Below are 24,394 nucleotides of genomic sequence, written 5' to 3' on the forward strand. Positions count from 1 at the left end.
AATGCATAGTTTCCAACCAAACATCATGGAGTTTTACGATGTTTGGCTGAAAATACCCTGTCTCGTAGCAGCTTTCAATTAAGGAGACTGGTAAGAAAACTGCACATTTAATTGAAATTGCTTAAAAGCCACATATACATCACATCAAGGCAGAATGTTAGCCTAATTGGGTGGACTGCTCTGGGGTTATGACTTTATTTACAGGCTTAACACAGGTCTTTGGATTTCCTTTAAACAACTACAAACCAAAGAAAAACAAGGACAAAAACAAAAAACCTTTATTCAGTAACCACTTGGAGTGCCTATTACTTTATAGATAGCCTTAGTCATTCAAAAAGATGTTAATGTGTTGTTTTTATTGTATTAAAAATAATTTGGACAATTCTGAAAAGTAAGATTTTTTTTTTCCATAAACAAGATATCGTAGATTTAGTGTATGGACACTTTCAAAAACAAAGGTCCATTTGTTGACTGCTTTTTGTATGCTAGGCATTCTCCCCACTTCCATAGTGCCCGATTGAATCTTTGTAAGAGTGCATGGCTTTGTTCAAGTCTATCTCATAGAAGGGAGGCTTCCTGAGGTCTCCTGGCTTTCCTGAATATGCCAGGCTCCTCAGGTTGGAGGAGGAAAGGAGGCCAGATCTGGAAGGATCAAAGCTTGTGGTCCTCCACGCTTTCCTACTCCTCAACCCCAACCCCATGGCTTCTCTGGAATTGTGTTTATAGCAGGCATTTCCCACCTCCAGACATACATGTTTATGACAAGATGATCATGAGATTTACTAAACAGCTTGAGTTATTAATAATGTACATCAAAGCTGGATGCTGGTGGCTCACATCTGCAATCCTAGCTACTGAGGAGGTTGACATGTTCTCTCTCCCTCCTTTCTTTTTCTTTCTTCCTTTCTTCCTTTCTTCCTTTTTTCCTTCCTTCCTTCCTTCCTTCCTTCCTTCCTTCCTTCCTTCCTTCCTTCCTTTCTCTCTCTCTCTCTTTCTTTCTTCTTTTTGGACTGTTTTTCAGGTAGCCTCTCTCACTCCTTGCCTAGGCTGGTCTGGAACATCAATATTCCTGCCTGTGCCTTCTCTATAGGCGAGATTTCAAACATTTACCACCAAACCAAGCTTTTATTGTTGTTGCTGTTTTGTTTTGAGATGGAGGTCTCACTACCTTTTTGCCTAAGCTGGTCTCAAACTGTGATGCTGCAATGTCTACTTCCAGAGTAGCTGGAATAACAGCAGGAGTCCCCATATCTGGCAGGAAACTTTATTTCCCTATAGATATATTATAAGATGTTTAGCATCATTAAACATTTTTCTGGGTTTAATAAAGTATTAGACAATATGCATTTTGTTTTTATATGCAAACAATGTTTTTACTCTGTATGAAAGAGGCTCTTAAGCCAGCTGCAGGTGGCTCAGGCCTGTAACCCCAGCTATTCAGGAGGCTGAGATCTGAGGATCACAGTTCAAAGCCAGCCCCAGCATAAAAGTCTGTGAGACGCTTATCTCCAACCAGAAAGCCTGAAGTAGAGCTGTGGCTCAATTGGGAGAGAGGTAGTCTTGAGCTGAAGAGCTCAGGGACAGTGCCCAGGCCCAGAGTTTAAGCCCCAAAAACATGCCCCTCCCTCCAAAAAACCCCCAGAAAGACCGTTAATTACTGTTCTTCCTTTTCTGAGACTTTATGTTTTGAATTCAGAAGATGAGAAATTATTAGCAATTCAAAAACCATTTTTATTTACATGAAATTGAATTGAATTCATTTTAAAGTTCTAGACATGAGTGGAAATGTCTCCAGATCAGGTTGGAAGAGAACACTTGCAAAGCCACGGGTAAGAGCCAGGTCTTTGAAGTCAGTAAATCAATGAGTTAGGTGTTTCTTTGAGAAATGGAAGCGCTTAGACCCACTTTCTTCCAAGTCAAATAAAACAACCCAGTGTAAATACTTGAAAACTTTTTTGATACTTTATTTCTAAAATGAATTTGGAGTTTCCTTTTCAGATTCTATGGACATCACTTAAAGACAGATTGGTACTATAATGGGATAAGGCTCCCTACAGACAAAAACTGCATAAAACAATTGCCTGCTGCTCGATTTTCTGAATTAAAATTTTAATAAAATATGCAGAAATGCTGAAAAGACAGTATTCAAGGTAGAAGTCTAATTCATATTTCTCACTCAAGTAACACCTGCAGTTAAAAGCATGTGACAGTTGAATGAAAATAAAAATTAAGGCCAAGTGTCTTTGCAATTTTTGGTGTACACATATTCCTTACACTCAAACTACAACCTCCTACTCCCACAATTTCCTCTTTGCTACAGTTGCGGGTAGACTACGAAACCTATCCTTGAAAAGAAATACTTCTAAGGAATTTTCAGTTGCTAGACGAGGCAAAAACAGCAACTCATTTTCTAAGCCCTCATGTTATTACTAAAATGAACTCAGTTTTGTATACCTTGATGAAAGTTATTGTCATGTCAGAGCTGCCTCTATGCTACATTGCTTCTGGAGTGATTGGACTAAGTTGGAATCCAGTGCACCAGTCCATAAGTTTGCCTTAAGCCCGACCTCTGAAGATACATGCTAACACTGCATTCTTCATCATTTGTCTAAATGTAATTCAGAGATTAAAAAGTATAGTTATTACAAAGGTGATACACAGTGAGGTTACAGTTAAATTAATCAGGTGAAGAGTACATTGCTTTTTGGATAAATTCACCCCTTCCATCACTCCCCGCATTACTCACCCATACTCACTTATAAGTTACATAGTTCATTTCAGACTTTGTCTCTACAATCATAAACTAGACTTAAAAAGCATTGATAAGGGGCTGGGGATATGGCCTAGTGGCAAGAGAGCTTGCCTCGTATACATGAGGCCCTGGGTTCGATTCCCCAGCACCACATATACAGAAAACGGCCAGAAGTGGCGCTGTGGCTCAAGTGGCAGAGTGCTAGCCTTGAGCAAAAGGAAGCCAGGGACAGTGCTCAGGCCCTGAGTCCAAGGCCCAGGACTGGCCAAAACAAAACAAAACAAAACAAAAAAACATTGATAAGACAGATGCAAAAACTTTAACTTAGGGACTCTCTCTCTTTCTCTCTCCCTCCCTCCCTCTCCTCTCTCCTTTTTGGCTATTCTGAAGTTTGAACTTAGGACCTAGTGCTCACTCAGCTTGCTTGCTCATTCTGCTGACACTGTTACTACTTGAACAACACTTTTAGCCCTGCTTTTTTGCTGGTTAGTGTGAACAGAAATTCTCATGGACTTTTTGGTCTAGAGTGGCCTTGAACCATGATCATTTGAGTAGCTAAGATCACAAGCATGAGTCACCAGCATTGTTTTTGTGGGTTTTATTACTTATCTAGGATTACTGTTTCTCTCCAATAGAGTCCAGTGAAATTATGGGATTTGATTAACTTTTCATATAAAATTCCACCACTTGAGTAGTTTTTTTCTTGACTTGGCAATTTTCTAGTTTGTATAAGTTCTCAAGTCACAGATCCCCATTGAATGTCTCCTGCACACTACTCAGATACTAGTGTGTGCTTTACTGATAGGAAGAGAGTTTCAAATGTCTTTGGAACCCAGGAGCCCCTAGTATCTTTTCTGACTAAATGATTTGCTATTCTCCTCAGAAGAGCAATGGATTAGTATTCAAGCCTGTAATCTTTATTTGGCGATGTTCAATTTAAGTATTTTTCCCTTGTTGCTTGTTGGCTTTTGGTTGGCTTCTGGTGGTCTTCATTGTACAATACACAAGCTGTGTTAAAAGTGAAGGAGGAAAAGTATCTCTGAGAAGTGCTCAGCATATTCATAGGACTTCTCCATTGAACAGCAGATTTTTCTTTTTTCTTAGGACGCTAACTCCTCAAACTCTAAACACCCAATCAATAACTGTCTTTAACCCCTGCTTTACTTAATCCCTACCCCACCCCATTCAAGAACTTGCTTTTCCTTGAGTTTTGAGGTCTTCCTGGGGGGAAGGGAATGTGTGCTAAATTAACTTTTTTCCTATTTTTAATAAAACACCAAAATTATTTTGTTAAACCTGTCTTCTCTAAGATGTGGTGTTCTTGTATGCATCATTGGAGATAGTAGCAATGGACCCTCAGCTCACCTTGTGGGGAGAATGTACAACAAGAATAAGCATATATAGAAAGTTTAGCCCAGAAAATGCCACAGTAAACACTCAAGATAACTTATTTGTTATTTATTTAATTGATCATTGTATTTTACACCTAATGTACCCTCTCAGAATAAATTTATTACCAAACAAGTCTCTTCCAAAAGTACTTCCATTAATGAGAGTTATTCCGTAGCCAAATAATAAAGATCTATAACAAATAAACAGTTACCAAAAAAACCACACACAAACATGCATTTCTTGAGGTGATGTGGCTCGAACTAAGTGCTTTGCATATGCTAGACAAGCACTCTACCATTGAACTACATCCCAAATCTTTGCTCTTATTTTCATTTGAGACAGTATTTCACTATACATCCTAGTATTAGCCTAGGGCTCCTGATCCTTCTGTCTCTGCCTAGGAAAGGATGGGATTACAGATGTTTGCCATCATGATTGGTTATACACTCACAAATTTTTAACAACTGGTTTTATATTAAATAAGAGATAAATATCTTTCCATTACTCTGAAGCCACATGTGATTTAAATGTGCCACAGATTTGTAACCGCTGATCAAAGGGAAAGCTGACCGATATTAGACTATGGAATCTTGTAATACCCATGCCTGGCTTGAACATGACAGTCAGGAAGAGACATCAATATCAAAAGGAGATATCAACAGGATATCAATCAGTAGGAGGTATCGATCTTTGTGGAGGTAGTGGTGTTCATTGAGCCTTCTGCTCAAAGGAGCTGATGCTTTAAGTAAAGATGTTACTTATTCCCCTTCCCCTTTTCAGCATATTCTCTTAAACTAATGTACAGCTCTAGGCTTAACTAGACAGATAAACAAACGAGAAGTAGGTATGTAAAGACCAGTGAAATCAATGCTTTACATATAACTGGAAACCCAATCCCAAACTCAGTTTGAGCCATAGTAACAACATCTTCTTAACTAACTACTTAGGCGTCACTGATAAATGCTAATCCCTGCTTTTCTGAAACAGAATTTTCATAAAAGCAGCAGATTTGTTCAGGTGTTATCTTATTTGGAATTTAATTTTTCCCTACCATTCCTCCAAGTTCTATTACAGCATACCACATCACTGCATCCCATTTAACTCCCAAACCACAGAGAAGCTGGCTGCAGCATCAAACAACACTATTAAAAATACCACAAGGAAATCTTAGAGTAGGAGTTGCAGACACAAGTAAATGCCTAGGGACAAATAGAGGTTGTAATGTGTTTGATATTGAGATGGGGATTGAGGAAAATTTAACCATCTTCACAGATAGTCCTGAAGATGCACAGGTGGATTCCTACAGTTCCTGTTCTGTGGGTGTACATGTTAGATAAGAGATGAAAGTAGAGCTGTGGCTCACATGGTTGAGCATTAGCCTTGAGCAAAGAAGCTCAGGGATAGCAGCAAGGCTCTGAGTTCAAGCCCCAGGACTAGAACCACCCTCCCACACACACTACAAAAAGGTGAAAGTAAACATTGGCTTTCTCCTTCCACCTCTGTCTTTTTTCTGGTCAGTAAATCCGAATCCAAGAGTAACTACAATTCACAACAGCAAAGCTATCTAAGAGGAAACTCTCCTCATCTCCGTGCTTTACAAAAGAACAACACACTTATTAACACATATTCTTTATCTTTTTGTTTTGTTTTGGTTTGGTTTTGGCCAGTCCTGGAGCGTGAACTCTTGAACTCAGGGCCTGAGCACTGTCCCTGGCTTCTTTTTTGCACAAGGCTAGCACTCTGCCACTTGAGCCATAGTGTCACTTCTGGCTGTTTTCTATATTTGTGGTGCTGGGGAATCGAACCCAAGGCTTCATGTATACGAGGCAAACCCTCTTGCCACTAGGCCACATTCCCAGCCCCTACCACAGATTTAAAAGAAAACAAACCTCCAATCTATTGTGCCATCTAAACAATTACTTGAAAGTATCTATGCTGAAATTTTCACTCTAGGGGGTTTAAATTGAACTGCAGAAATTAGCTACACAAGAAGCCCCAGGCATTGTAAATTTAAATGAATGTTCAGGAAATCCAGCTGACTTAAGGGATTAGTCCTTACATGGTGTCAAGCCATGTGGGAGGTCCAAAGTCAGAGCCTTGGAGCTGGGAGGAAGATGTGAGAGTCAAGACAACTTTGGAAGAGGTAGTGGTAAGGCAAGAAGAAGGGAAGATGCTTTTTGGGGTAGGTAGAGAGGAGGCAAAACGTCAACTGCTTATCTTCTAAGCTCTTCAATATAATCACGGCAGACTGGACACACACACAAAAGAAGAAATGGCTTTTGGCATCCACTCGTTCATTCTCCTTGACTGAACATACTTCAGGAGCCTTTGCCAAAGAACTATTCTGCTAGAACTATGTATTTACTTTCCCGTAAGATTCCCGGAGCATGGGGAAACTGGGTTTCTTCTGGTCTTCTACTCTTAAGTAGTACTCATTTTCTATCTCTAAAATATAGGGACTAAGGCCAGGAACAACACTTTTTATCTCCCTCTCCCCACCCCACCCCCACTCCCCATCATTACTAGTTCCCAAATGTTATGCTTAATGCCTGACATCTGGGAGATTCTCAGGAAATTATTTGCTAAAAGAGTGTTTTCTGAATTGTTAAATGAAATATGTCTGGATATTTACCAGAAGAGGAGGTAATTCCTGGATTTACCAGTGGCTGATGGCTTGTAAAATACCACAACAATGGAAATAAATCTATCTACATATATAAATAACCATACATAATACACACACACACACACACACACACACACACACACACACACATACATATGCCAATAAAACAGTTTGAAAGAGAAAGGAAAGGAGCAGTGAAAATCCGGTGAAGGGAGAAATTGGCTCAAAGTGTACCATGTGCACATATGGAAATAGGACAACAAAACATGCATATCATATATGTGTGTTAACTCAAAACTAAAATAATAAAGACTAATAAAATAACAAAGACAAATAAGACAAGTCTAATTGCATTTGTAAATTTTTAGCAACTGTAAGCAAATTGTACCTAAGGAACTGACATCCCAGGAAGAAATGCAAAATCACCAGCATTGTCATCTACATATAGCTTGAAGTAAAACCAGGGTTAGAAAAGCTATGGGATAATGTAGACACTGCACTGAGCAGAACTGCCTCCAAGGAAAGACAAACATCCATTCACACCAATAAACATAGGTGACAGTACCAATAAAGATTCTCTCTTTCCTACAAAGAAAAACAAATGAAGGTTCAGGTATCTACAATTGTGACAAGTCCCCCAAAACTTTATGCTTTAGTCCACTGATATATATATATATATATATATATATTTTTTTTTTTTTGATCTAGTTATTTCTGGTAACTCAGCTGATCTAATGAGGACCCTTACAAAGCTGATGCCTTGCGCTGTGAAATTAAGATGCTTACTTATTGCCAGTAGCATGTGAATCAGGAATCAATTCCTGGAACCCTCAGAGGATTTCCAGGAAAAGCCATCAAGCCACTTAAATACAAGGAAATGAAACTCTTCTATGCTGTACTGGCTAGTGCAGCCTCTGGAATAAAATGTGTTTTGGTTCACAGTACTACATCACGTGGGAGGGGTATCCCACTGCATTTGTGAGAAGTAGGAATTATGCACGGGATTAGTACTCAGCTTGGATCTCCCAGTTCTGTTTCTATCTGTTGCTAAAAACTCACTTCTTGTGGTGACCATGGAGAGAGACATTTTCTAGGTATAGTCAGTAGAGACCATCTAAAGTTCTGAGGGCTATCTCACAGGAATGAGTTTCCTTTCTAGCATCACTGACAGAACTGTCTATATGGGCTAGGTACCTGTGGCTCACAACTATAATCCTAGCTACTCAGGAGTCTGAGATCTGAGGATTGCAGTTTGAAGCCAACCCAGGCAAAAGAGTCAGTGAGTTGGATGAGACAGAATCTGGGCCTAGAAGATACTGCCATGAGGAATGAGAAGCCTCATGAGGAGAGATGATATGGGTATATTAGCTTGCTTTCTGTAACCTGCTTTCTGTATGAATTAACCAACTTATAAAGATTTATTTTGGCTCACAATTTGGGAGGCTTCAGTCAATGATCAATTAAATAACCCATTTTTTCTGGGCCAGTGGTGAGACAGCAGCTTGTGGTGACAATGCATAGTGGAGCAAAACCACTCACCTCCAACCATGAAGGAGAGAAAGAGGAAGAGCTGGGGTCCTACCATCTCCTTCAAGGGCTTGTCTCTATCTCCCTAACGTCATTCACTTAGGCCCTACCTCCTAATGGTGCTCCCAGGAGCACTTCCTAGGGAACAGCTTTTAACATACAGGGGCACTTAAGAACTAAAACACAGCAATCATATTAGGAAATTATGAATACAAACAATATAAAGGGGGAAAATACAAGGAAATGAAGGCATAAGGAAAATGAAAAAAAGTGCAGGATGCATGATATAGAGTATATAAGGAAAGGAAAAGAGGAGAAAGTCTAAATAACATGAGAAAAGAAATGAATATCAAGGAAACTAATGTAAGTAAAGAAGAAACTTGAGAGAGAGAGTTGTTCAAGTGTAATTTTCATGGGATATAGCTGTCAAGGGTTTGAATTGTGGTTCCATGACTTTCTAGAATAAATACTGTAGGATATTTCTTTAAGTTCTCTGAGCCTTAGTTTCTTCTACTATAAAATGTGGGTAATTTTACCAGTTCAAATGGTTGCTATAAACACGAAATGTGATTATGTGAATGAAGTTTTACCACACTGCTTGGCAGGTAGAATCGTTGTTACTGAGATTCAGAGAGAGAGAAAGAATAGAAGGACAATGGAGCAGGACGCTGGTGTTTCATGCACATAACCCTAGCTAATCAGGAGACTGTGATCTGAGGATTGTAGTCTGAGGCTAGACCCAACAGAAAAGCCCTTGAAACTCTTATTTCCAATTAACAGGCAAAAAGCCAGAACTGGAGTGGAGGTGTGGTTCAAGTGGTAAAGCACTTGCCATGAGTAGAGAAAGCAAATGAGAGCACAAGGCTCTGAGTTCAAGACAGGACCAGCACAAGAAAAGAAAGAGAGGGAAGAAGAACGAGAGAGAGAGAAAGAAAGAAAGAAAGAAAGAAAGAAAGAAAGAAAGAAAGAAAGAAAGAAAGAAAGAAAGAAGAAGAAAGAGAGAGGGAGGGAGGGAGGGAGGGAGGGAGGGAGGGAAGGAAGGAAAAGTAAATAAAACAAGATGGAAAATAAAACAAGTAGGAAAATAAACTACTTTTTTTTTTTTTTTTTTTTTTTGCCAGTCCTGGGGCTTGAACTAAGTGCCTGGGCACTGTCCCTGAGCTGCTTTTGCTCAGGCTTAGCACTCTTACCACTTGAGCCACAGTGCCAATTCTGGCTTTTCTGTTTATATGGTACTAAGGACTAGAACCCAGAGCTTCGTGCATGGTAGGTAAGCACTCTACTGCGAAAGCACATTCCCAGCCCTAAACTCCTAATTTTATACCTTCCCATTGTAATCCAGATCTATGCCTATTGTACCATATTGGCCTGTACTAATGACACTTGAGAAAATAAATATAGATTGAATATGAATGCATTTAAATGCATTTTTGTTTTACACTAGCTTGTAATCATTTGCAGAATAGACATTCACATTTACATAAGAATTAAAATTATTCCCTAGAAGTAAGATTAAGGCTATATAAACAAAACAAACAAACAACAAAGCACCCTTTGCTTATTTTCCTCCTGTTTATTGTATTGACTAGTTGTTGGATAGAATTCACCAAGTGGACTGGTTGTTTTGAAATGTGATAATCCAGCTGCAGGAGAGTAAGGGAAATAAAGCCCCTAGTGTTCTTTATGGTGTTTCTTTCCATGTTTCTCTCCAGAACAGAAACCACTTTCTTTTATTTGAAGTTGTCTTGCTTTTCTCATTAACCTACTAGTTCAGGGCTGGTATGGAGTGCCAAGACAGCTCTCAGTCCAAGACCAGGAAATGCCCCCACAGAACCGGCGTACCGCATATACAACCTAAATGAGCATCCCCTCAGGAGGAAAGGAAGAAGAAAAGTCAGGGGGAGGGCTGTGAAGTAGGGGAAAGCTGTTGGAGATGGCTCTTTCTTACATGGGAGTGAAGGTCAGAGAAGGAACAAAACCACAGCCCACGTCAGAAGGAAAACAGAGCAGAAGACTAAAGAAACTTCTCGTCACACTCGACACCATCTTCACTTGTCAGATCATAGATCATAGTCATGTTGTCTTTGTGTCTCCACAAAGCTGAACAAATACTGTTCTCGTCAACAGGCTAGTAGCTCCTAGGGGAAAGGCTGATCTTTTGCGCTTATTGTAATGCTACGTACTCTCAAATGCCACTGAGAATAATTTTGTCCTTTTCATAAGGTTGTGTGCTTTGCAGGAAGGATCATATGAGTTATTTGAAGTACTTGGTAAAGGAAATAAATATAATAATGAGATTGCTTCTCCTCTTTTTCCTCATTCTGATTTTGATGGCTGTTCATCTGGATTAAACCATCCATTACCTGATTCTTTCAAGTGATCTCCTTCTATCCAAGGAGGAACCCTTCTCACATAGAAGAGATTTCCATGTAGCTCCTATTGTCCTGTATTTTGCTCCTACATATGTGTGACTATTTCAGGAAGCTATGAAAGAGTGACACGATTCAGCTGGCCACCTCAGCTCTAGGTATACTGAACCCCTATAACTCAGCCATGATAGTGTTGGGCCCCAGCACTGAACATAGCATAATAAAGACACAAACAAAGTGTTGACATATGGAGCCAGATTCTTGCCAATAAAGAGCTGTAGATTACTTTTTAGAATACTCTTATTAATGCTTCGCTGGAGGCCTGCATGGAGCTGTGAAAACTGACCAATACAAGGGTCTCTTTCAACCCAAGTCCACAGACCAAAAGCCAGACAATTATGAAAGAAAGGGAGTTCGAGATGGAGAGATGAAAACAAGCCTGTGAAGAGTTGTGAAACACGGTGTGTGGGTGGAAGAAGGTTGCTACTGACAGTCAGTCAGGAGCTGGAGGAGGTATCTAACCAGGTAGGGGCCTTGGGTACCAAGCTAAGGAGATTAGATTTTATCTTGTGCCTGATGGGGAGGAAGAGAACATTTTAAGCAAGGGAATGGCATTTTTTTCTAATTCTAAAAGTAAACTATATGTCATGAGCAATGACTTTTCCTTAGTTTCTGCTTTTGGTGGGACTGAAACAGAAAGATAAACGAAGTATGGGGATTCGATTCTTTACCTAGGGTTAAGAGAACATCTGGGAGTTCTGGGAGACGCTGTGAGTGAGTGGTATTAGGCAGATGGAGATGGGAGTTGAGAACCAAGCCATCACTCAGTCATCCGCTTGCTGCCGTCTCCCCTGGGAATGGCATTATTGATTAAATTTTTAGTTACATGAATTTGGTACAATATAGCAAACAGGACTATGAAGAAATATACTAGAAACATACCATCTAAGAATGTAGTTCTTGTAGGGCTGGGAATATGGCCTAGTGGCAAGAGTGCCTGCCTCCTACACATGACGCTTGCTCTCGGTTCGATTCCCCAGCACCACATATATGGAAAACGGCCAGAAGGGGTGCCGTGGCTCAGGTGGTGGAGTGCTAGCCTTGAGCGGGAAGAAGCGAGGGACAGTGCTCAGGCCCTGAGTCCAAGGCCCAGGACTGGCAAAAAAAAAAAAAAAAAAGAATGTAGTTCTCTGAAATTCATATTTATAGTAAGAAACACATTGTCATGGCAAAATGTGTATTTGTATAAGCAAGCACACATGTTCATGGCAACGGGTTTATAAAACAATAGTTGTTCTTGAAATATATATATATATGATTTTTTGTTGCCCGTCTCAAGGCTTGAACCCAGGGACTAAGTATTATCCTTAAGCTTCTTTGCTCAAAGCTAGTGCTCTACCACTTGATTCATAGCACTTCTGACTTTTTGGAAGTTTATTGGAGATTAGGGTCTCATGACTTTCGTGCCCTGCCTGGCTTTGAACCACAGTCCTCAGCTCTCAACCTCTTGAGTAGCTAGGATTAAAGGTGTGAGCTACCATCACCTGGTGTGATTTTATACTCTTATTATCTTCTATTTAGTTCTATATATTTACAAAACATTAATTGAGAGTTTCAAAACCACCACATCAATCATTACTGCTGTAATTCAAGAAAGGCGATGACTGCCTGAATTAGGGAACTATTAGAGGGCAGAGATTTCAAAAATATTTAGAAAAATTTAAAAATGAATACATTGACTCAGTGAAGGTGTGTGCGATTTTCAAATTTTAATCTAGGATTCAAATGTTCCACTAGTTGAGCCAGGAAAAACAAATTTGAGAGAAAATATATGAATTCAGTTCAAAACATATTAGACTTGAATGTTGGGCTTTAGCTTGAGAAGATATGTAAATCATTTAAGTAGAGATGGAGTTTGGAAAATTCACCAGTCTAAGTAGGGGAAAACAAGTTCTTGAAGAACATGAAATCATCTGAGAGTGTAGAGTGGAAAGAACATCAAGTTAAAAAGAACCTTCTTGCTGGGCACTGGTGGCTCATGCCTGCAATCCTAGCTACTCAGGAGGCTGAGATCTGAGGCTCCAAGTGCAAAGCCAGCCTGGGCCAAAAAGTCCATGAGACTCTTATCTCCAATTAACTACCAGAAAACCAGAAGCAGCACTGTGGCTCAAGTGGTAGAGCACTAGTCTTGAGCTGAAGAGCTCAGGAACAGCACCCAGGCCTAGAGTTCAAGCCCCATGACTGAAAAAAAAAAAAAAAGAACCTTCTAGACTACTTAGAGTTTAGGAAGGAAAGGGGAGAGGAAGACAAGCTATGAAGGAATCTTAAAGCAGCCAGAACAGCAGGGGATCACAGAAAACACAATGGCTCACCCAAAAACTTGTAGAACAAATACCAGTGAGTAAGAAGAGCACTTAGGAGGAAGGACTCAAATGAGAACTAAGAGGCCTATCATGAGCTAACTACAGCTGAGGGAATACAGATGTGGTACAGGCATGTGAAAAAGGAAGTCTAACTATAACAGACGGAGGAGTGAGCAGGACAGGAATGGGATCATGGAGGCTAGAGAAGGGTAGATGAGGAAATCAGCCTAACAGTCAATATAGAATATATGTCTGTACTTTTGTATTTGCTAAAGATTGAGAGAGCTTTGAATAAAGAGCCAGCATGAACAAGAATATGAGAGAGTGACACTGAAGATGTGAGGGAAAAAGATGGGGTGAGGCTCTGGAGGAGGAAGGAAGGCAATGAAGGCCACAGAACAAAGGGTACAATGCAGGATTTGACTTAAAGCAGCAGAGAGCAAAACATATCACCTATTGAGGCCAGAGGGAGGGAGAAAGGGGTGGCCATGGACTGGCAAAAAAGAAAGAAAGAAAGAAAGAAAGAAAGAAAGAAAGAAGAAGAAAGAAAGAAAGAAAGAAAGGAAAGAAAGAAAGGAAGAAAGGAAGGAAGAAAGAAAGAAAGAAAGGAAGAAAGGAAGGAAGAAGAAAGAAAGATTGCATGTGGTTTCTAGAAAGTCTCTTCTAGAAGGCAGGGTGTGTTTTTCTTTCCTCCTTCCTCCAGCTTGCAGCCAGTGATTTAGATGTGATGGCTAAGGTTCTGGCAGTCATCTTGGACCATGGGGAAAGAATTTGTCACTTATCAACAATGAAGGAGTTATCTGTAAAAAGCTTGGGTACCTCCAGGTGTTAGAGCATCCTACCAGCTAAGGGCTGTCCACTTTGGGTTCTTTTTATAGGAAAGGGAAATAAGCTCTGGATTAAAATATTAAAATAAAATTTAAAAATTCATCTTATTGTATGCATTTAAGGTCTACAGTGTGTGTGTGTGTGTGTGTGTGTGTGTGTGCGAGGCAGCTCATGTATTTTGTTGTGTATGAAACACATAACCTCATATTTGTTCAGCAAATGCTGTACCATGGAGCTATACTCTAGCCCTGCAAATTCATGTCCTCACATAAAAATTTTTTCTCACTTCGGTGTTCTATGGAAACTTCTTGGGGAGCATGCTAAACTTCAGGGAACATATTTTATGGTATGCAAAAAAGCTTTGATCTTTGTAGGAATTTATAGACTGTTTTTGATTTGGGTGAAGAGGAAACAAAAGTCAAAACGTGGGACTTATTTCATTAATTTTTCAAAAAATAAAGCCACATGTATTTTTAAAATTCCTTTAACATCAAGCAGCCTTCTTTTCATTTTTCTTGTAAAGAAATGTATTAAAAATTAATGACAACATTCATACTCGGGAGGATACATCCCTGTTGTCTAATGAATCTGGATTTTTTCCCTGACAGGTCAGACTTTCCATGGGTCAGCATGAAATAGTTAAGTCCAATGCCAAGTAAATCACTTGTATTGCTTATTTTCAAAGTGACTAAACAGCTGTACTTTTCAAGGTCAGCCAAGTCATCTGTCAGGGTCACATGTGTTTCCCATGTCAAGTAACATATATGGGTTCAATTCTATCACAGGAGCATTTGGAAAAAGACATTTGCAAGCAAGTGATCTCAAGCCATGTTTCCAAACAGCTGCTGTGGTTACTCAGATAAGAGTTTCCATTGTGAACCACTTGAGTTTAGGACTCAATTGCCAAACACTTAGAAAGAAGATTCATTGCAACTTGCCATGTCCGCATCAAAAGGACCAGTTCCTGATCATAATGATACTCAATAAATATTTATGGAATATAAAAGGTAGTATTATATAATTGTTACTGTGATCATAATGGCATTGTTCACGTGCAAATGAAAAGAAAGTATGCTGGGTAAGAAAACAATGCCCATTAAACATATAATTGAGATGGAATCTGGTTAAACAGTTAGAGAGAAGACGTCAAGTAACAAGAGCTGGCTAATACTTCAATTCTTGCTCCAGGCAACACTGAATAGGAGCAAAAGACATAACTTCTGGATACCAATAACTCCCTTAACAAGCTGTTGCAATTAGTATCATGGAGCCAGACTGATACATCAGAGTGAATGACCTCAGGACTTAAGATGTTTAGAAGAGAAACTTAAAAACAAAAGTAATACTAATCAGATCATAGTTAGAGATCGCTGGCTCCAACAGAGAAGGAAAAAGGTATTGATTTTTTTGTGCACTACTCCTCCACTGGGTTCTCCTAACTTAAAAGAGATAATTGGCTTTGAATAATAGCTCTTAATATTGAATTTTTATTGAGTTTTCTTAATGTATTTTGGTACGTGTTCTTCAATGTGCACAATGAATCTTCTCATCTTATTTGTATTTACCAGCCTGATGATCCTGGATATGTGAGATGTACTGAAGGAATAGTATTGCCTTCAAATCATTGATCTCAGCAGCTTTCAAGGTTGGCCTCTGTATTTTAGCATGGGAAATAACAGACAACTTCAAGGGCAAGGAGTAGTGCAGACAGGCATAGACAAATACCCACTCTAGCTAAGTATGGGCTCCAACCTAGCTGCAAAAGGTCTTTCAGCTCTGAGTCACTTATATAGTAGAGTCCTTGAACATGTTTCTGTCCCTAATATTTTGTTGCTCAGGGCAACCACCAAGTCCCCATGAGGACTTCTGCCAACTGGAGAGGATGACTATTCAAGGGAGCCAGAATTTTCTTAACTCTCTGTTGAAAGCTCAAAACAACAAATGGTATTAATGACATACCCTAAAGATCCATAGGAGCAGTGCTATTCACACATTTACTTGCCACCTCTTTTATTCATTTCTTAGGGAAAAGTAACTAAAGAAAATAAGTGCAATTCCTCAGAAGCATACATTTAAAAGTAATAATGAACCAGGAAAGGGCTAAAACTAGACCTTTAAGTATTACATAATTAAAATTATTTTATACAATGACAAAAATTTTGTAAGGAGATAGTAGCAGAGCTGGGATTACTAGGCTAGTTTCTAAACTTTGAGGTCATTACTTCTGTATCGACTTTCAGAAACCCAATGATAACACAAAATGAACTGTTAATAAGAGATGATCACATACATTTCTTTTGTAAGAGCAAACAGCCATGAAGGAAAGGGGTCAGTTTGTTGGGATACCAAAAACAATCAGAAAGCTCTCTGTATTGAAAAACAGCTTCACTCTATATCTTCAATATACTAAACTTGTATTTTTAAGAGATGGATTTCCTTGATCCTCCACTTTTACTTTTAGTTAATTTGCTTTTTGGAATTAAAAAAAATGCTCAAGGCAAAGGTTTGGTGATCTAGTTGGCTACAAAGAATGAAGCAGTAGATCAGAAAAGATGTCATTAAGTCTAGACCTAGTGACATCAGGAATTGACCAGTGAACATTACAATGGTTTGAATGCATCCCTCCAAAATTCAGTGAGATTTTTCAGGTGATAGTACCCTATTAGGGAGTGAGGCTTCTAAAAGGTGATTAGGCCTTGAGAGCTCCCACCTGGAGAATGGGAGCTGGCTCCCTCCAGAAATAAAAATAAATAAAGAGGAGACCTTTTCTCTTTTGTCCCTCCAAAGTCTACCTTGTGAGGCTGTAGAAAGAAGGCCATCAGCCAGATGATGCCAGTCCCTTGATCTTGTACTTCTCAACCTCTAAAACTGGAGAAAGATATAAATCTGTTGTTTATAAATCACTAGGCTGTGATAATTTTGTTAGTATCACATGAAATGGACCAAGACAACAAGGGATTAGCAGATGAGGATGAGTAAGGTTTAGGGTTTCCTTGTTAGTGGTTATTTTCTGTGGGGGTAGGGGGAGGGGATGGGGGTGGGGAAGGAAGGAGGTTGTGGTTCTTAAAGTCCACTCCAGGGCCTGATGCATGCTAAACAAGCTTTATCACTGAATAATACCTCAGTCCCTTTGGGATTTTTACTGAAAGGAGAAAAGGAAATCTTTAATAGATAATTTACTCCTAAGCATATGTATGAATGACAGAGATGTACAAAAGTGATGTTAATAACGATGAACCAGAGCCATTTGAAATGATTCTGTATTTAATAAACTGTCTAAAGAAGTTAAGAATGAACAAAGGACCTTTCAAATATTTCCATGCTAAGTAGTTAAAAGTAAGATTATGATCCTTGGTTGGCTCACATAGTCAATCTTTTGAGAACTTGTTTTTCTATGAGAACTGTACATCATCTAGGCACTGTGATAAACCAACTTTAAATGCTACATGGAATCTAGATCTTTGCTATCCTGTCTATATTACCAACGTTTGTAAGGTTTTTATACATAGTCAGATGTACTTATCCACCAAGGATAATCATAATTAAGCCATAAATTCCTATATATTTGCCCTTCTTTTTCATCTATATCTTTGTAGCCAACAACACAGCTGTTTTCCAACTAAAGAGCATTATGGCAATTACACCTTATGTTTGGACATTGCTACTGTCACTAAGTGGTCTCTAGCTCTCTGACACTTGGTTTTAATGAACAGCTGCTACTCTCTTAATGCTCAGAACCACACTCTTCAGTGCCTAAAGCTACCATCTTCAGTGCTTACAACAACTTTCTCCAGTTCTTACTTAGCACGGTATTCATTTAATTCTGAATTACACCCAGAATTCCAGAATTGAATTTTTTTTTTTTTTGCAGGTCCTAAGGCTTGAACTTAGGGCCTAGGTACTGAGCTTCTTGGTGCTCAATGCTGGCACTCTAACACTTGAGCCACAGTTCTACTTACTGCTTTTTCTGAGTAGTTTATTGGCAATAAGAGTCTCATGGACTTTTCTGTCCAGGCTGGCTTCGAACCATCATCCTCATCTCAGGCTCCTGAGTAGCTAGGATTATAGGTGTGAGCCACCAGTGCCTGGAGAATTGAACTCTTTTAAGGTTAGACACTGTATGTCTGTGATTTCTGAACTTAAGTACTCTTAAAAATAGTTGCCATTTAATAAAAATATTCACCCTTAGAGAATGCTACAGTCCTCTCCATTCCATTTTCTCTGTCCATTTACTTCACTTCTTGAGTTCTTAGGCTCACCTCTTTCATAAGATCCTGTGTCTCTGGCTTTGGATCTTCAGCACAAAGGCTTTTTACCATTTCTCAGGTGCCATTTGATGTTTATGCACAAACAAAGATGGTAGGTGGGAGTGTTTCTCTTAGCTTTCCATTAACTTTGTAAAGCAGCACTTAAGAGGATCTGTCATATGTGTAAATCTACTCTTCTTTGAAGGTCTGATTTGAAAGCAGACTGGGCTACATTTTGCACAAAGGCGTTTTCAACATGCAGGTGTAATTGCCCAAAATAACAATACTTTGAACTTTTACACACCTTTCATGCAATGCTGTCAAAACATTTCACCTTATTTAAGCTTTAGGAAGCTGATGGGCAAAACATCCAGTTGATACAAAAATAGAGATTTGCTTCATTAATTGGATTGGGAGGTTTGTTTCAAGTCCCTCTCTGAATTGTGATACTAATTTTCAGAACCATCAAAGAAAGCTAAATCCTCTTTCATTATAAACGTATGCTGTGTTTGAAAGTTGCCAGTTAATTCACACACTTCCTTGGGCCCAAATTCACATCATTCTTTCCCCCATTAATGCCACCAAGTAGTTACTTCCACTCCATGTTCTAAAGAAACCCACTGAACAAATAGAAATGGACTTCACTTCACTATGATGAGGTAGAACTAGGGCATATCTAATTGACTTTCTAAGTAAGCAATGCAATGTACAGATCTGTTGGATTTTTCTGAAGCTCTTAGCATTTAAACGTCTTACTTCTTACTATGTTTCTTGCGGGGGTGGGGGACTTGTAAATTTAATCTTTTTTTTTCTGTTTTTCTCCTTATGATTTCTTTTACCTTTTTTCTTCAAGATAACTAATATTCAAAATGGAAAGTAGAGTACATTCTCAATTCCTCCATTTTAAAATCTATTAATACTTACAGGTGAAATGTATCTGAGGAATGTTTATCAGACCATGGGTTTTATTTTGCTTTTTTAAAAAAAATTGCTCTGTTTCAATGGTTTCTTTGATGTCTTGTTTTGACCATCTGCTGAGCTTTTTGTGGCTGTCCATTTACATCATTTAAAAAAATGTTACATAAATGAAATTCAAACAAAATGCACAGTACTTTCACATTGTTTCAAAATCAAACATGGTCTTAAGGAATCTGATTTGTGGCAGATGGAGAACAAAACCTTCCAGAAGGAAGGCTGCTAAATGAATCTTAATTGCTTGCACATGAAAATATAGTGACTAAGATTGTGTGCACAATTAGGAATTGAAACAAGTAGAAAAGAACTGGCCAAGGAAACAGGCAGACATTTTTTTTGAAGACATACCTAGTTCTTCTGAACACAGACAAACAGAAGACATGCTAGTAATGGAAAATGATTTTAAGAGAAATGTAGTTATTTACTTTATTTCATTTTTATTTAGGTTGAGCTTACAATTCAAAGATAATGTGTCTTGGAAAGTCATAGATAGAGGTATTAAAGTATGTTTATTTAAGACTTAGTATTTCTTTTTTAGATCCTACTATGTGCTAGATGCCTGGTTTGGTGCTTATTCACCTTACTTAATCCTTTTTTGGCAATCTAAGATTACTGTCATTTAAAAACCATCAGAGAGTAATTTTCTCCAAGTCAAATGGCTAACAATAGTGTAGCCAGAATTCTCCATATTGGTTCAATGAAACAACCATACTCTCTTAGAAAAACTAATTTTCTCCTTTGGAAAAACACACAAATATTTTTCAGCCTGGGTAGGAAAGTTGATTTATCACCAAAAAGCCAAAAGCAAAACTGTGGCTCAATTGGTAGAGTGCTAGACTTGAACAAAAAACCCTCAGAGACAGTGTCCAGGCCCTGAGTTCAAGCTCCAGGACTGGCATACAAATCAAGTGAACCCCAAATGAGGGCCATACTAGTAGTTTTAAGTTAAGAATACCTCCATTGAGTTGGGTGCTATAGTATAGGGCTGTTGGTAGTCATGATGTAGTCATGTCTAGAGACAGACTGGATGCTGTTAAAGGTGTGGTAAGAAAGATGTGGTTGATCCCTGGTGGGACAAATGTCTATCCTTAAGGTGTCACAAGTCTAGACTGGGATCTAGGCTAAGGTGATGGATTAGATCTGCTACAGGCTGGGTGACTTCTGAAACTTAGTATGGAAGTCAGGTGGCAACATACTGTTAGAAAGTAGCCCCAGGAAGCAGCTATGGAGACAAGGAAGTTCTAGCTGCTATGGTGAATGACACCCTTCTAGCTCTCCAGGGCCTTGAGTTGGTCTCCAACCCACAATGACTGCAACTTTGTATGTGGGTAAGTTGTGCAGTGTTCTTCTTTTTCTATTGCTATTAGGGATTTAAATCTCTCTCTCTCATTCAACAGATGGTCCAAATATCTTTTCTAGATGTTGTAGTTTGGCTTTTGAATGGTCTCCACCAAGGCCCGTGTGCTAAAAGCTTTGTTGTCAGTGCATAGGGCTTTTGGGAAGTAGTGGAATACTTAGTAGGTAGGGCTTGGTAGAAGGATGTTAGGATATGAGGAGATAGAGGATCCTAGCTCTGATTTTCTGACACTGGAGATAACTAGGCCTCTCCTTTATTCATGCCATGATGTACTACACTGTTATAGGCCCAAAACAATGTAGCTAAGCAGTCATGGACTAAAATCTCTGAAACAGGGAGCTGAAATAAACCTTTCCTCTCTTTAAGGTGATTCACTCAGGTGTTAGGTCACAGTGATAGAAAGATAGCATATTAAGAAACCTCAAATTTTCCTTCTGATTCTTTCTGCACTTATCTGAAATAAGAACAGTACTTTAAGAAATGCCAATGTGTGGATATTTGTGTCTAAAGTGGAAATAATGAACGTTTCAATGAATTTAGAAAGCTTATATAATAGGGCCCAATCAAGTTTTACTCTCAAAAAGTTAAGAAGATCAAAAGGTAGCATAATTATGTTTCTATTATCTGATATTCTTTAAAGTAAATCCAATTAATGAGTAATTTATTAGACAACTTACCAAAGATCATAGGGATGCAAATTATTTCTTACTTTGTTTCCTATATTTAAAAAGAATTCAGGAACCATAGGCCATGGTACCCTATATAAAACCAAAACATAAAGGAAGAAATGTGTATGGGGCTAAGGGTGTAGCTCAGTGAGAACATCTGTCTGGCACATTCAAGGATCATGATTCAATCTCCAGCACTACAAAAATATGTAAAATAAATAAAGTGTGTACATCAAAGAATCAGGCAGTTAACTCATTTTTTTTCACTTTCTGAGGAACTGGATTCCCAGGGATATATAAATAAACAGGTGTCATTCTGCATCCTAAAGAACCTGAGTATCATAAAATAGTTGTGGCTACCCTACTAGCTTGCTGCTGCCATGGGATTTGCCCTTGATTTGTAGCTTTCCAGCACTCTGATTCCTTCGAAACTCTTTTTCAGCCTCCACGTTATTTCTAGGGAATAGACATCCTTCCAATAGTTTTCCATTGAATTTCATTTTGTGTAGGCTAGCAATGTGTCTTCCAACAATGGGTCATTGCCCATACACCAATAGCTTTAATGTTATAAGACAGCTGAAGGAGAAATGTATGGAATTCTGAAAGAGTAAGATGCTGATACATTGGAAGTGCCCAGCAATCATTTAATAGACTCACTGAGGAATAACTATGTGACAAAACTCAAGGACAATTTCCTCTACTGTACTTTCTATGGAAATGAGAAAGGGTTTCAGGCCCCTTGGAGCCAGGGGCTCAGACACATTGCTTTTCTTAATATCTAGAACCTTTGGCTGTTCCCAGTTAAAGAACACTCAGCTGGAAGGATGTGTAGAGATGTAGATTCTATATGTGACTGAAAGATAACAAAGAGATCTTCCAAGGATGGCCGTTTTGCTTGCACACTAGCCAAAATACAGAAGAAGCTTTCCACATCACAAGGAGACCTGGGAAAACCTGTGTGTATAATACTGCCTCAATGGAAGGTGTTAGGACTCCTTGCCCTGGAGCCGCCTTCAGAGTTAATGTTATATTTCTTTCTAACACTTGAAAGTTGTCCTATCCCTTCAGGCTTTGATTCTGTTATTATGCTTAGCTATATTAATTTGGCATCCTGTCTGGTGAAGAAGGTTAGTAATCATAATGGAATAATATGTTTGGCTAAATGTAAAGTCCCTCAGGTCTTTTCTTGTATAGCCTGCAAATTGCTGCTCAAGTCATTCCCAAACTGTGTTCAGTAAAGACATCAGGGATCAAATAAAATAAACACTTTCTGACTATCCATTTAATTATTGTTGAGGATCAACAATAATTGAATAGTGCAATCATGTCTACTTATAGTTTATAATGCTTTTCATTATTTAAGATCTAACATTGACCATGTACTGGACATTCTGCTAATTTTAAAAACATGAGCTAGCTAATCTAAAACCTCAAATTTAGGAAAGTATTATTATTGTCTACTTGCTTTAACAGAGAAGTTTCAAGACATTTGAGAAACTTGTCCAAGGTTACAAACTAAACAAGTGAATAGGACAATCAGCTATGAAACACTAGGAATCTACATTTTCTGAATCCTTACCCCTGCTCTTCCTCTTCTGCCTAGTTTCTGACTTGCATAACAGAATAAAATCTAACAAAATCTATTTTTTTCCAAATGGAAGGGAAGAAGGAAGAAAAGAGGCAGGAGAGAAAAGAATGAAGAGAAGAAGAGAGGGAAGGCAGGAAGAAGGAAGCTAGCTTCATGAGTCTAAGAAAAGACCTCACCCAATTTCCACTTGCTTTTTCTTCTCTTCCTTCCTCCACTGCTTATTTGAAACTTATTCATTTATAAATCCTGTGTGATCTTTTCAAATTTTACTTGTTGTTCTATAAAGAACAATTCAGTAAGACATACTTTACTTGTTGAAATTCTAGAAACTTCTAGGGTACAGGTGCGAAGGCTCTGTAGAGGTATTTTATATCCAAAGAGGTCGTCAGAGCCTACACATCATCTTTTACACACCCAGATCTGAATGAACAAAAGAAAAACAGGAAAACACATTGAAAAGTTTTCCTCAAAGACAACTCAGTGAGCAAATATCAGAAATATATCCAGGGGTTAAAAAAAAAAAAAAGACCCCATGTGCTTTGCTAGGCACGTAGAATACAGTGAAGTACAAAATTTTCCATGGGAATACAGTTCTACAATATGAAGCACAAGAAAGAGGAGAAGATTGGATGATAAAAAGCACTGGATATTTGAGCATCAGAAATATCTGCAGAAGGTACATGTGGAGTATGGGTAGCTATGAAATGTCATGCCTAGAAATGGTACTACTAATATGAAAAGTACCATCCAAGCTGCCTTACAATCCCATAAGGAGCCCATGCAGATCCTCTTGGGTAGAGCCTGTTCTTTCAAGAGATTTAGTAGTGAATGGTCCTACTGAAATGATACTAAATCTGACCACAGCCATCTTGGCCATGTGGTAGATGATAAGGAATTGGGTTTAACTGTACCGTTTTAACTGGTACCATTTTGTCTTCATGGTAGAGGCAGGGAAGTTCCACCCCAGGCGATGGGCATGCCTGAATTCCTAGAGGCAGGGCAGGGACTTGGATGATAGGTTACTGGACCTGTCATTCCTGTGCTTTGAACTTTGGACTTTCCTGTGACCCTGCCCCCTGCCCTGGGCCCTATTTAGAGGTCTGGATGAGCTCAGGTGGGAGAGCGCCACGCCTTGTGTCATGTGTCTCTGGCTTTCTCTTGGGTCACCATGGCGTCCCACTTCAGCTCTCCAGTAGAGTTGATCTGGTTTGTTGGTATTGTTTTTCTGCTCTTTCTTTCCTCTCCTGCTGTCATGGCTCAGTTTTCTAACAGTGTTAAGTGTATTCAAGGGACTGCAGATCTGGGACAGGAGTCCACCCGCAGCAGCCAGCTTTCTAACAAAGACTCCCAATTTGGCCTCTCAAAATGTGGCTGCTCTGTTTCTCATGATTGATTTCCCATACAACTTTACAAGCAAGGTTGAGCACCAAAGCCCAAGCACTGTTTCACTAGATTCTGTTTTTTGTTTCTCTCTTTCTCTTTCTTTCCTTCCTTCCTTCCTTCCTTCCTTCCTTCCTTCCTTCCTTCCTTCCTTCCTTCTTTCTTCCTTTCTTTCTTTCTTTCTTTCTTTCTTTCTTTCTTTCTTTCTTTCTTTCTTTCTTTCTTTCTTTCTTTCTTTCTTTCTTTCTATCTTTCCTTTTCTTTTTTGTCAGTCTTGGGGCTTGAATTCAGGCCCTGGGCTCTTTGACTTTTTTACTCAAAG

At 38.9% G+C, this 24,394-nt stretch overlaps 1 protein-coding gene and 1 long non-coding RNA gene across 8 annotated transcripts in view; both read right to left on the reverse strand.

Annotated features, from left to right (window-relative positions):
- Pde4d (phosphodiesterase 4D) overlaps positions 1 to 24,394 on the reverse strand; it is a 1,139,603-nt gene that overhangs the window by 144,967 nt on the left and 970,242 nt on the right. The window lies entirely within an intron of this gene.
- Positions 6,618 to 23,592, reverse strand: LOC125367631. Its single transcript, XR_007214110.1, has 3 exons — positions 22,380 to 23,592; positions 15,848 to 15,854; positions 6,618 to 6,629 (listed from the first exon to the last, which is right to left on the reverse strand). It is a non-coding gene; the product is annotated as an uncharacterized LOC125367631 (long non-coding RNA).

The sequence above is a fragment of the Perognathus longimembris genome, chromosome 19 (assembly GCF_023159225.1).
Source record: "Perognathus longimembris pacificus isolate PPM17 chromosome 19, ASM2315922v1, whole genome shotgun sequence".
In the NCBI taxonomy this organism is placed as follows: Eukaryota; Metazoa; Chordata; class Mammalia; order Rodentia; family Heteromyidae; genus Perognathus; species Perognathus longimembris.